At 50.9% G+C, this 9590-nt stretch overlaps 1 protein-coding gene across 1 annotated transcript in view; it reads left to right on the top strand.

Annotated features, from left to right (window-relative positions):
* The first annotated feature begins 1040 nt into the window (after nt 1–1040).
* The window catches only part of Acan (aggrecan), a 59175-nt gene continuing 50625 nt past the window's right edge, over nt 1041–9590 (top strand). Inside the window, exon 1 of the mRNA XM_050154027.1 lies at nt 1041–1395. The gene's annotated coding sequence lies outside the window, so the exon portion shown is untranslated. The remainder of the gene's footprint in view (nt 1396–9590) is intronic.

Here is a 9590-nt window from a genome sequence, read left to right as displayed (position 1 = left end):
TGCCAGAGGCCGCTGTTTTCCTGAGAAGGACACTAGCTTCCTCTCAAGGCCATCAGCAGTCCGAATCCCCAACCCCCAAACGCGCTGCAGCCTGACCAGCTGCTCCTGTGGCACAGAGGGGTGACCTTGGTTTGAAATTAGCCCCCAGCTTGATGGGCAACTCCACCACTTTCTGAGCTCCAAGGGATGTGCGCCACTGGGAGGTAAGGGAAGGTGTTGTAGTGTTTAACTTACTGGACGATTTAGAGAAATTAATATTACTGTATGTTGTAACTACAGCTAGCTCATAGTGGGTATCAAAAAACTTAGTTTTTTTAAATTTTCTCCCCCAGGAAACAAATTTATTAAAGAGTGCCGTAGAGGCGGTAGCAAATTCCTGCTTGAGATGTCCTTGGCCTATCCTGAGTTTTGAAGACCCCTAGCCTTGTTCCTCTGTGTCTGCCTCATCTCCTCTCTCCACTCTCCCCTGTAGTCTCGGGGTCTCCCACCCCAAAACTTTCCAGCAATGCTCCCTGAAGGGTCTTCCAAAATCGCAGCCCCAGAGTAGGGGGTCCTCCTGCTTGACCCGGCCCCTCTGAGTCTCAACAGCAAATCTCCACTAGATGCCCGGGAATCCTCGGCCCGCCACTCTGGTAACGCGAACCGGGTGCTCTCGGCACTCTGTGGGCGCAGCCCTCCGGGGCCGCCTGGACTGCGGAGCTGCCGACCGCAATGCAGACGCGGGGCCCTCCAGCGCTGCCCGCGCGGCTTTCCTCCGCTGGCCCCGGAGCTGCGGGGTTCGTGCTCCTCTCAAGCCCTGAGCTCCGGGCGGCTTCCCCAGCTGAGCGCGGTCTCCAGCTCGGGTCCTGCAAGCTCTGGACGCCTCTGCCTTCCCCTCCCCCTGCAGACCGGCCCCAGGGGTGGGGTTTCCCTGTGAGCTCGCCCCCTCCCACCTCCACCCCTCATGTGTGCCCACCCCTCCCCCGCCCGCCCCTATGTATGTGTCACGGCTCGCCTTTCCCGCCCACCTACCTCCCCGCGGTGCCAGAGGGGGCTCTCTGAGCTGGAGCTGAGGACGCGCGCGTAGCACCGCTCAAGGTCCCTCACTCTCTCTCCGCACCCTTGCCGGCTGACATCTGACGCAGGTGCCAAGGGGGCTCCGGGCACCTTTCTGTGTCCCTTCCCTCTATCGACCCTGCTCCGCAACCCAGCCAGCTAGCAGCCACTGCGGCCACCGCCCGAGGGGACCTGCGGACAAGACGCCGGCGGGAGGAGGGGTGCGCAAGGCACCCTCCGCGCAGAGCATCCCCGCTGCAGCGCAGTAAGACCCGGGGCTCACAGCCCCCAGGAATCCCTAGCTGCCTCGCCAGCGTTACGGGACTGAAGTTCTTGGAGGAGCAAGTTCAACTCTTCAAGGTAAAGAAAGGTCTCCTTCTCTCCAGGGGAGCTCTGTCTCGGGGCATCTGGGAATGCTGCTGAGGCCACGCGACTATGTGCTGGGGTGGTGTGCCTCCGTATCCCCATTGGGCATGTGTGTTGGGGCTCAGGACCTCAGCTGCATGGGCACCGAAGTTGAGCAAACTCAACTGCTGCCCTGACTCAGAGTGAAAGGGAACACGTGGAGGGGTTCTCGCTCCTAGTACACGGGATTAAGAAAGACGAGAGCTTTTACAAGTTTAAGGGTTGGGGGCGCTAAACTGAAGTGCAAACGGAGAGGCAATTTTAAAGCCAAGGAAATGTGGGTTCAAATCCACCCCCCCTCCCCCGTTCCTCTTGGCGCTCCATGAGATTTTGGCTTCCATTGGGAAAGCCAAGTGACCAAAGAATCGACAAAATTATGTGAATAGCAGGTCAGACAGGCAGCAGAGTTCAGAGAACTAGCGGGTCCTCTTGATTTGCTGCCCATTTGCTCCAGGGGTCTCGGGGCACCCAAAGCCGTGGGGAAAGAGCTGGGAAGAGGTTGACAGAACATGGGACAGGGCTACTGAGCTGCTCCAGGGCAGACCAGAGCCAAGTTCAGAGATGACCGTCGTCTACCAAGATGGCATTTGTCAAGCTGGAAAGAGGAGAGGAGACGGGACTCACGACTGTCCCAGGGCAGCTTTTTCATTTCTGGGCTTTTCTGCAACCCTTCCAACTCCCGGGCTGGATGGGAGGGTGGCAGCGTGTCAGTTAGCTGTGGGTGTGGAGGCTTGTCTCCTTTAGGAGGAAGTATCCAGCTTAAACTTTTCGGATACGCTGCTCCCCGCAGTTGGGAGCTGGACCTTGAAGGAGGTATCCACTCGAGTTTCACTAGCAAGCTTTTCAGGTTCCGGGTGGCCTGGCCGGTGTGTGGATTCCCGTTCTGTGGGGTGCCAGGGAGAAGCAACGGGAGAAAGAACCTATGTGCGATGTCTTAGCATGATGCCTTTGCCTCTGGATGTTGCCGTAGGTTGTCGTCGGCAGCACTAAACCCTGAAAAACACCCATCTCATCTCTTCTGGGCACCTAGAACAGTGAGGTGACTTTCTACCGGACAATGGTTTGGGGACAAAGGCAGGATTAGGTCTAGATTTTCTGAGGCTGAAATCAGTTTCTCAGCCTGATTTAAGGAACCAGAAATCTCAACTCTTCCTTACTTCTGGGTTACTATGATGAGGATTATCAAGTTGCTTATATCGGCTGGGCAAGGCTAGGTAGGGGGCTCTGAAGATAAGAATGTTAGCCAGCCATTCACCACCCTAAAGGAGATTCTACTCACCTAAAGAAAATGTTACAGAACCTTCATCCCCATTTCAAACATTTTGGATGAAGGAATTATCAAAAGGGGGGGTGGGGAATCTCTCCTAGATATACTGGAATCCCTGAAGTTGTGTTGCATTTAAATATAATTTAAATGTCATTATGTGGCGTTTCTAATGGCAGACCTGGTTCGTTCATTCATTGCACCTTTCTCCAGAGTACCACTCAGACGCTAGGCTCTGGGCTGTGGGGGCTCAGCAGGCACCCACTAAACAGCTGAGGTGACCCAAGCAAAGGGCCAGTACACACCCAGCACCCAGCAAGTACTTGGAGAGTGTTTACTGTTATTATTCATTTTAATATTAAGTAATTTTGCTTTTCCTAAAGTGTTTCCTTGAAGACCATACTTAGTTATCTTCATACTGGGACTTTTTTAAGTTTGAAAGCCATCATGACCCCTAAGCACTCAGGATACTCTGAATACCTCCCCCCATCCTCTGGCATTATTCTACCCTGGCATACAAAGGTGACCCATGCCCCTAACAACGAGGGGGCTCCATGAGAGAACTCACTTCCTGAGAAGGAAAGCAGATTAGGGTTCAAACCCTGCCAATCATGTTACATGAGTTTGTTACGGTCTAGAGCCTCTTCGAGGCTCAGTTTCCTATCTCTAAAAAAGGCAAGAAGGGAGGACCTGCAGGAGTGGATTTCTTCAAAGATTTAAGGGTATAATGTGTGTACTTTTCCAAGCCCTCTACAGACATTACAAACCTCAGTTCTTCTTTACTGGGTCACAAATCATATGCTCTGGGTAGTGCCAGTTTTGGGCATTCTTAGAGACTATATGTCTCAAGTTTTGGTGTGGATTTTTTAATGATACCTTTTAGAACTGGATCCTTCCCAGGCCCTGCTGGTTGGACATTTGGGGCGCCTTGGCTAAGCCTGGGGAAGCCCATAGACTTTGGCTTGGAGTGTCATTATGAGTCTATGGCTGCCGACAACATTTAGCCAACCTCAAGCTGTAACACCAAGTCAACAGGGCTTTAATGAAATAGTAGATAATATTATGTCTCCCATATAATAAGGTCAAGTATTGCTTCTGAAAATTTTCATTTCTATATGTGTTTTGCAGTTCTCCTTGAGGGTATGTGTGTTCATAAAATATATGCAAATAGACATATATTTTATATTTGCATAATGTGTTTTTATTGCAAGTTATAGTCCATAAAAATTTGGAAGATATCAACTACAGCCCAGTGTGATGTTGTTCTATAATCTCAGCATTTGAAAGTTTGAAGCCAGCGTGGGCTACATAATGTGTTGGAGGCAAGCCTGAACTACATTGTGAGATCCTTTTTCAAAAACCACGGGCTTCAAATATAGACTCAAAAACAGAAAGAAAGGGGGGAGGACAAGGCACCAATAGCAACGGTGCTTCTGTCTGAGAAATTCCAGCCTTGTGACTCCAGGTGGCAGGCATTGGAGTGTCCTTGCTGCAACTGTACCAACACCTACCCAGACCGGAGGCAGCTAGAACCAGAACCTGGGGATGGGGAAGAAAGACAAGTTTAATAAATGAGAGCTCTCAGTGTCAGAGAGGAACTGAGATATTGGAAGACAGCTCTGGGTACGGGTATATAGGTAAATGCTGTCTTGAGAAGTGGGGTATGGTATGGACGCATGGCTTAGAGATAGGAATGTTTTTCTCCTGCTGTCGGGGAGTCACATTCTGGGCTCCTGTGTCCCGGGAATATAGGAGGTCAGTCAATGTAATAGTTCCTTTGAGGATGGCATCCCTCCCTTCCTGGACACTAACCAACTGGATGTCTGTTAAAAGGATCTGGTGAGAGCAAACTGGAGGGAGAATGCAGGCAAGAAGAGGACAGGATCAGAGGAGAAATTTGTAGGGAAACCAGTAAAAACGGTTCCTTTTTTCAAAAGTTGAAACCAGGGCAAGAACGGAAATGGTTGAGTTTACTTTGAAAAACTCAGAGCCTCCTTGTATGCAGCTGTGTGTGTGTGTGTGTGTGTGTGTGTGTGTGTGTGTGTGTGTGTGTTAGAGGGCGGGCTCTGTGGGCTGGCTGGGGTGTGTGAGAGGCAGCATTGCTCCCTCAATGGCCTTACAGTGTATCCTAAAGAAGCTTTTTGTTAAACTCCTAAGTAGGTGGATTGGGGGGTGTGAGGCAATTGGATATTTGCTTACCTTTGAGGCTCCCTGTTTTTCCTTTTAAGACATCCATCCTGGGGGAGAGGGAACTACAGGGGAACAAGGCTGTCTGTCTCCATAATTGATTTGACTTGAGGAGCAAGAAGAGGAAAGAGAAAGAGCCAGGCAGGGCTGCAGTGCCTTGACTGTGGGGAGCCTACCTTCAGTTTTCTGGTCTCTGTCTATCCCCTGACCATGGATGCTCAGGGTCTTCAAGACCTGTAACAATCCTCATTTAAGAGATTGCCAAGAGGATTTAGGGAGGGGAAGGACTGACCCAGAACAGACTCGTGAGGATCTGTATAGGAGCCCAGAGCATCAGGATTTCATCTAGAACATTCCTCCTTCACAGATACCATTCATTCATTACCAGTACCTGCTCCATACCGGATTCTGTATGTAGCTGATCCTGCTCTGTCTTCTTTGTGGTCTAATTGGAGCAGGAACTGTTATCGACTTGACCCTGGCCCCTCATTTCTATAAAAGAGTGATCTCAACTGGGAGCTCCCTGAACATGCCTAAAGCCATTTCTGTTGTCACTGTTTGAAAGGGGGGTGCTACCCACATGCTGTAGAGAAAGGCCAACGAAATTGCAAAACAGTTTTTAATACACCGGATGACACCCCTCCTCCCCACACACCTACACACTCATGCCACACACACACCTACACACTCATACGGCACAAGATCCAAAATGTCACTAGTGCTAAAGCTGAGAAGGAAAAAAAAAAATGGCTCAGGACCTTCATTCAGTCCCTGAGTCAAGCCACACCCAACCGAGTGAGCCAGACAACCAAGAGGCTAGAGGAAGGGTCTGGGTAACAACCAATCGCAGGCAACAAACGGGAAGTGGGGAGAAAGTAGCCCTTGGTAGCTAACAGAAAGAACACGGCCCATAGGAAAGTTGAAATCTTAGCTGTATGCCTTTGGCAATGTGCTTACCCCTCTGAACCTGTTTCTGCGCCTATGAAATGGACATCCAAGATAAAGCAAATAAAGACGCTGGTACAAAGTAGACCCACAATAAAATCTCGGGCGTAATTATCTTTGAGGCCTTTCAAGGTCCTGCCATGGAAAGTTACAGCATCAGCAGGTGAGGACATGTGACCTCCAAGCCAAGGAAGGTTTCTGTTTGGGGCCGGTTGCCATAGCGATATTCCGGGGGGTGGGGGGAGGGATGTGTGATATCAGCACACACACCCCCCCACACACACACAGCTCTCAGCAGAGAGTGAGAAGGCCTCTAGAGCTTGCTCTGGTGAGAAGTCAGAGGTGTCCAGGCTGGGTAGTGGAAGCAGTCCCAGACTTGGGGGTCACAAGACACCACCTTTGTGTTATTTATCTGGAAAATGGAGGTATACCAAAACCCTGAAAGAATCCGCCATCTATGAAACCCCTTATAGGGTTGTCTGGAAACCAAAGCAGGGATTTTATGTCTTTTATCTAATTCAGTGGCAGGCACACATGATAGACTAGTGGATAAATGGGGTGAGCCAATGAATGAATGAGCACATGAGCAAACAGACTACCACACTTCACATTTCTTTCTCTTTTTTTTTTTTGTATTTATTTATTTATTTAGTATACAATATTCTGTCTGCATGTATGTCTGCAGGCCAGAAGAGGGCACCAGACCTCATTACAGATGGTTGTGAGCCACCATGTGGTTGCTGGGAATTGAACTCAGGACCCTTGGAAGAGCAGACAATGCTCTCAACCACTGAGCCCGACAAGGAGGAGACCTGTAACACCCACATGGGCCATCCCCCACCCCTCAAAAAAAAATGGCAGCCTCTGGTATCCAGTAAATTCTGTCGCAATTCTTCTATGGGAGGCAGCGCCCCCTAGAGCTCACCGAAGATACAGCAGTTGGATCCTAGTGGGGATTGAATGGGTCAGGGAAGCGCCAGAACTGAGACCAGCCCAGTTCCAGAGAAGAAAATTGAATGGGGACCAGGAACTCCTTGCGGACCTAGGCAAGCCTCTACGTTGAGAAATGGAATTGCAATAAATTAAGGCCCAATTGAAATCCACCAGACAAAGGAATGAATTTTGGTAGTTCACCCAAGTGTCCCTAAACTGCATTTTATGGGGGGGGGGGGGAGATAAGACAATAAAGCAGAGAGGGTTTCAGTTCTCACCACATCTCCTTCTTAATTAAGCTGGCAGGGAGGTGGAAGGGGGAACTTGAATGAAGGGAGCTGCTCTTGGCACCGTCTCAGCTTCTAGCAGACATCTGAATCCTCTCTGTTCATTCCCCAAGCCACTTGAAAAGCAGTGGGGGTGGGGGACATCCTAGAAGCACTGTGTCATCCAATCAGAGCTCAGTCATAACTGAATGTGGCGACACAGGCCTACAGTCCCAGCTCCCAAGACTCTAAGCCCAAGAGGATCTCGAGTTTGAAGTCAGACTGGTCTACGTAGCAAGACCTTGTCAAAAAAAAAAAAAAAAAAAAAAAAAAAAAAGACGTGGCTGGATTACCCTAGGGCTTGCCTGGCATGATCAATGTGCTGGGTTCCATTGAGTATGGCGGTGCATCCCTGTAATCCAAGCACTCAAGAGGCAGAAGCAAGAGGGCCAGAAGTTATAGATCTTCCTCAGCTACATAAATCTGAGAGCAGCTTGGGTTGTGTGAGCCCCTGTCTCAAAAAAACAAGAGGTGTGGAGAAGAGCCTAACCACAGACAGTCCAGGAACCACCAGCATCATCCATCTTGACTCACTTCCTGGCTCTACCCTCTACATCCTAACTGGTTGCCTTCAGGGTCACACTAAGGAATAAAGTCATGTATAAGAGAACGGTCCAACGGGGCATCCCAGGCTCTTCCCTACCTTAGAGCGCCTCTCCTCCTGGCCCAGCCTCCACCCCTGTCCTATGGAAGAGGGCTTCCTGGCAGAGCTCTTCATCTGTCCCCCCCACCCCACCCTTCATCTCCCAAGCCAGGGCTGCCTCACTTCCCAGCCTTGCAGCCTCTCCCTCTATGTGTGGATGGCTGAGGGGAACAGCTAGACCTCAGGGTGTCTCTATGGGCTGGGGGATGCTGTCCAACTTGACCGAAGGGAACTGTGGTAGGGGAAAGACAGCTTTCCGTGTGGGAATTAGAACCGTCTAAGGAGCCGCTGCACACCGTAGATGGAGTCAGCCTCCTCTGTGGGAGGAGCCGTGGTGACAGGGATCTGATTTTCCTTGTCCTTTCTGGTGACTCTTCTAGCCTGAGCTGCTCATTGAGAGAATGGCTGATGCCGCAGTTCTGCTCTGCAGGGGAAGGGCAGATGCTTCCTCTGCTCCCTCCCCGATGCCTTGCTTCCAGAACACAGCTGGTCTTGCCTTTGGTTTAAATAAATCCTCTTGGCCCCAGGGGCGAGACAGAGGTTTCCCCAAAATGGCTTCTACAAAATATGCCTCACGGACAATAGGCAAAGTGAAAAAAAAAAAAAAAGTGTGTCATCTCTTAGGGAAATTCGGAAATTAAGCAGGTCGCTTTCCCGCCAGACTTCTCTTGGTACCAGTGGGCTGGACTCTCCTTCAAGTCTCTCAGGCAGAGTGTGACCAACTGGAAGCTCTTTCTTCTTCCAGCAGATTGAGGGACTCAGTCTAGAAAGATGCTGATCTGGCATCTCTGTGGCGAGAAAGGTTGCTGCACCGAACCCAGAGGGCAGGCCAGGGGAGAGGCAGGCCCGGAAGATTGCCTAAGAATCCTCAGTCTCCAGCGGCTGATACAGAAGCTCAGTTGGCAGAGTGCTTGCTTAGCTTGCACGAAGCCCTGGGTGTGCATTTGTGCACGCCTGTAATCCCAGTCCATCAGAGTCAGGGGCCCAGAACCTCAAGGTTGTCCTTGATCACACAGTGAGGTCAGCCTGGGCTACACAAGACCCCTTCTCAAAAGCAAAAAAGCAAATAAAACCCCGCAGTCTCCTACCATCCCTGAGCAGAAGCTCTCTCCACCCTCCTGTGAGCTGGGTTCAGCCTCTTTTTCACACCAGTTACCTTCTATGTAAAGGCCTGTGGAGCCCACTCTTTTGGGCTCCCTTTGCTGCTGCTGCTGCTGCTGCTGCTGCTGCTGCTGCTGCTGCTGCTGCTGCTGCTGCTGCTGCTGCTTTCTGGATATAAAGGGAGGGGGAGCACTCTATGTGTTTGGGGTGGGGGGGTGGGATGAGGGATCCTCGGGACAGTCCCTGCTGCAGGACTGAGCTCCCTCTAAGCCTCATAACTGAGGCTACTGTACCCCATATGCTCCAATTCCCTCTTGGGTGACAGCAGAGGCTGCGTGTCTGTGGACAGCATCCCTAGGAGGTGAGCAGTCCTCTGCAGCCCAGTAAGGAGGTGTCCTGGTTAGCACTTGCCTTTATCATCCCATCCATAGCATCAGCATCATCCAGGCCCAGAGGGTCCAGCCAGGAGCTTCTTCACCACATCTCAATGCATCTGCCTCCTCCACAATAGCTTCACTCCGGGATACCCACTCGGTTCCCCCAAACCAACCCACACTGGCTTCTGTAGCTTCTTTGGATATAGAGTTCTCCATACCTCTAAGAGCTGGCTGCTTATTGTGGCCTTCACCTCCATTCCTGGGGGACAGGAGTGTTGACTCTGGCTGGGGTAAGGATGAGTCACAAAGGTGCATGAAGAGGGGTGGAGTCAATAATTTGGGGAATCCTTTTGTCACTCTCTATCAGGACCACC

This window comes from Alexandromys fortis, unplaced genomic scaffold (genome assembly GCF_014885135.2).
Source record: "Alexandromys fortis isolate MF-2015 unplaced genomic scaffold, M_Fortis_MF-2015_v1.1 scaffold_86, whole genome shotgun sequence".
NCBI lineage: Eukaryota > Metazoa > Chordata > Mammalia > Rodentia > Cricetidae > Alexandromys > Alexandromys fortis.
This window is presented reverse-complemented; position numbering and strand designations above follow the sequence as displayed.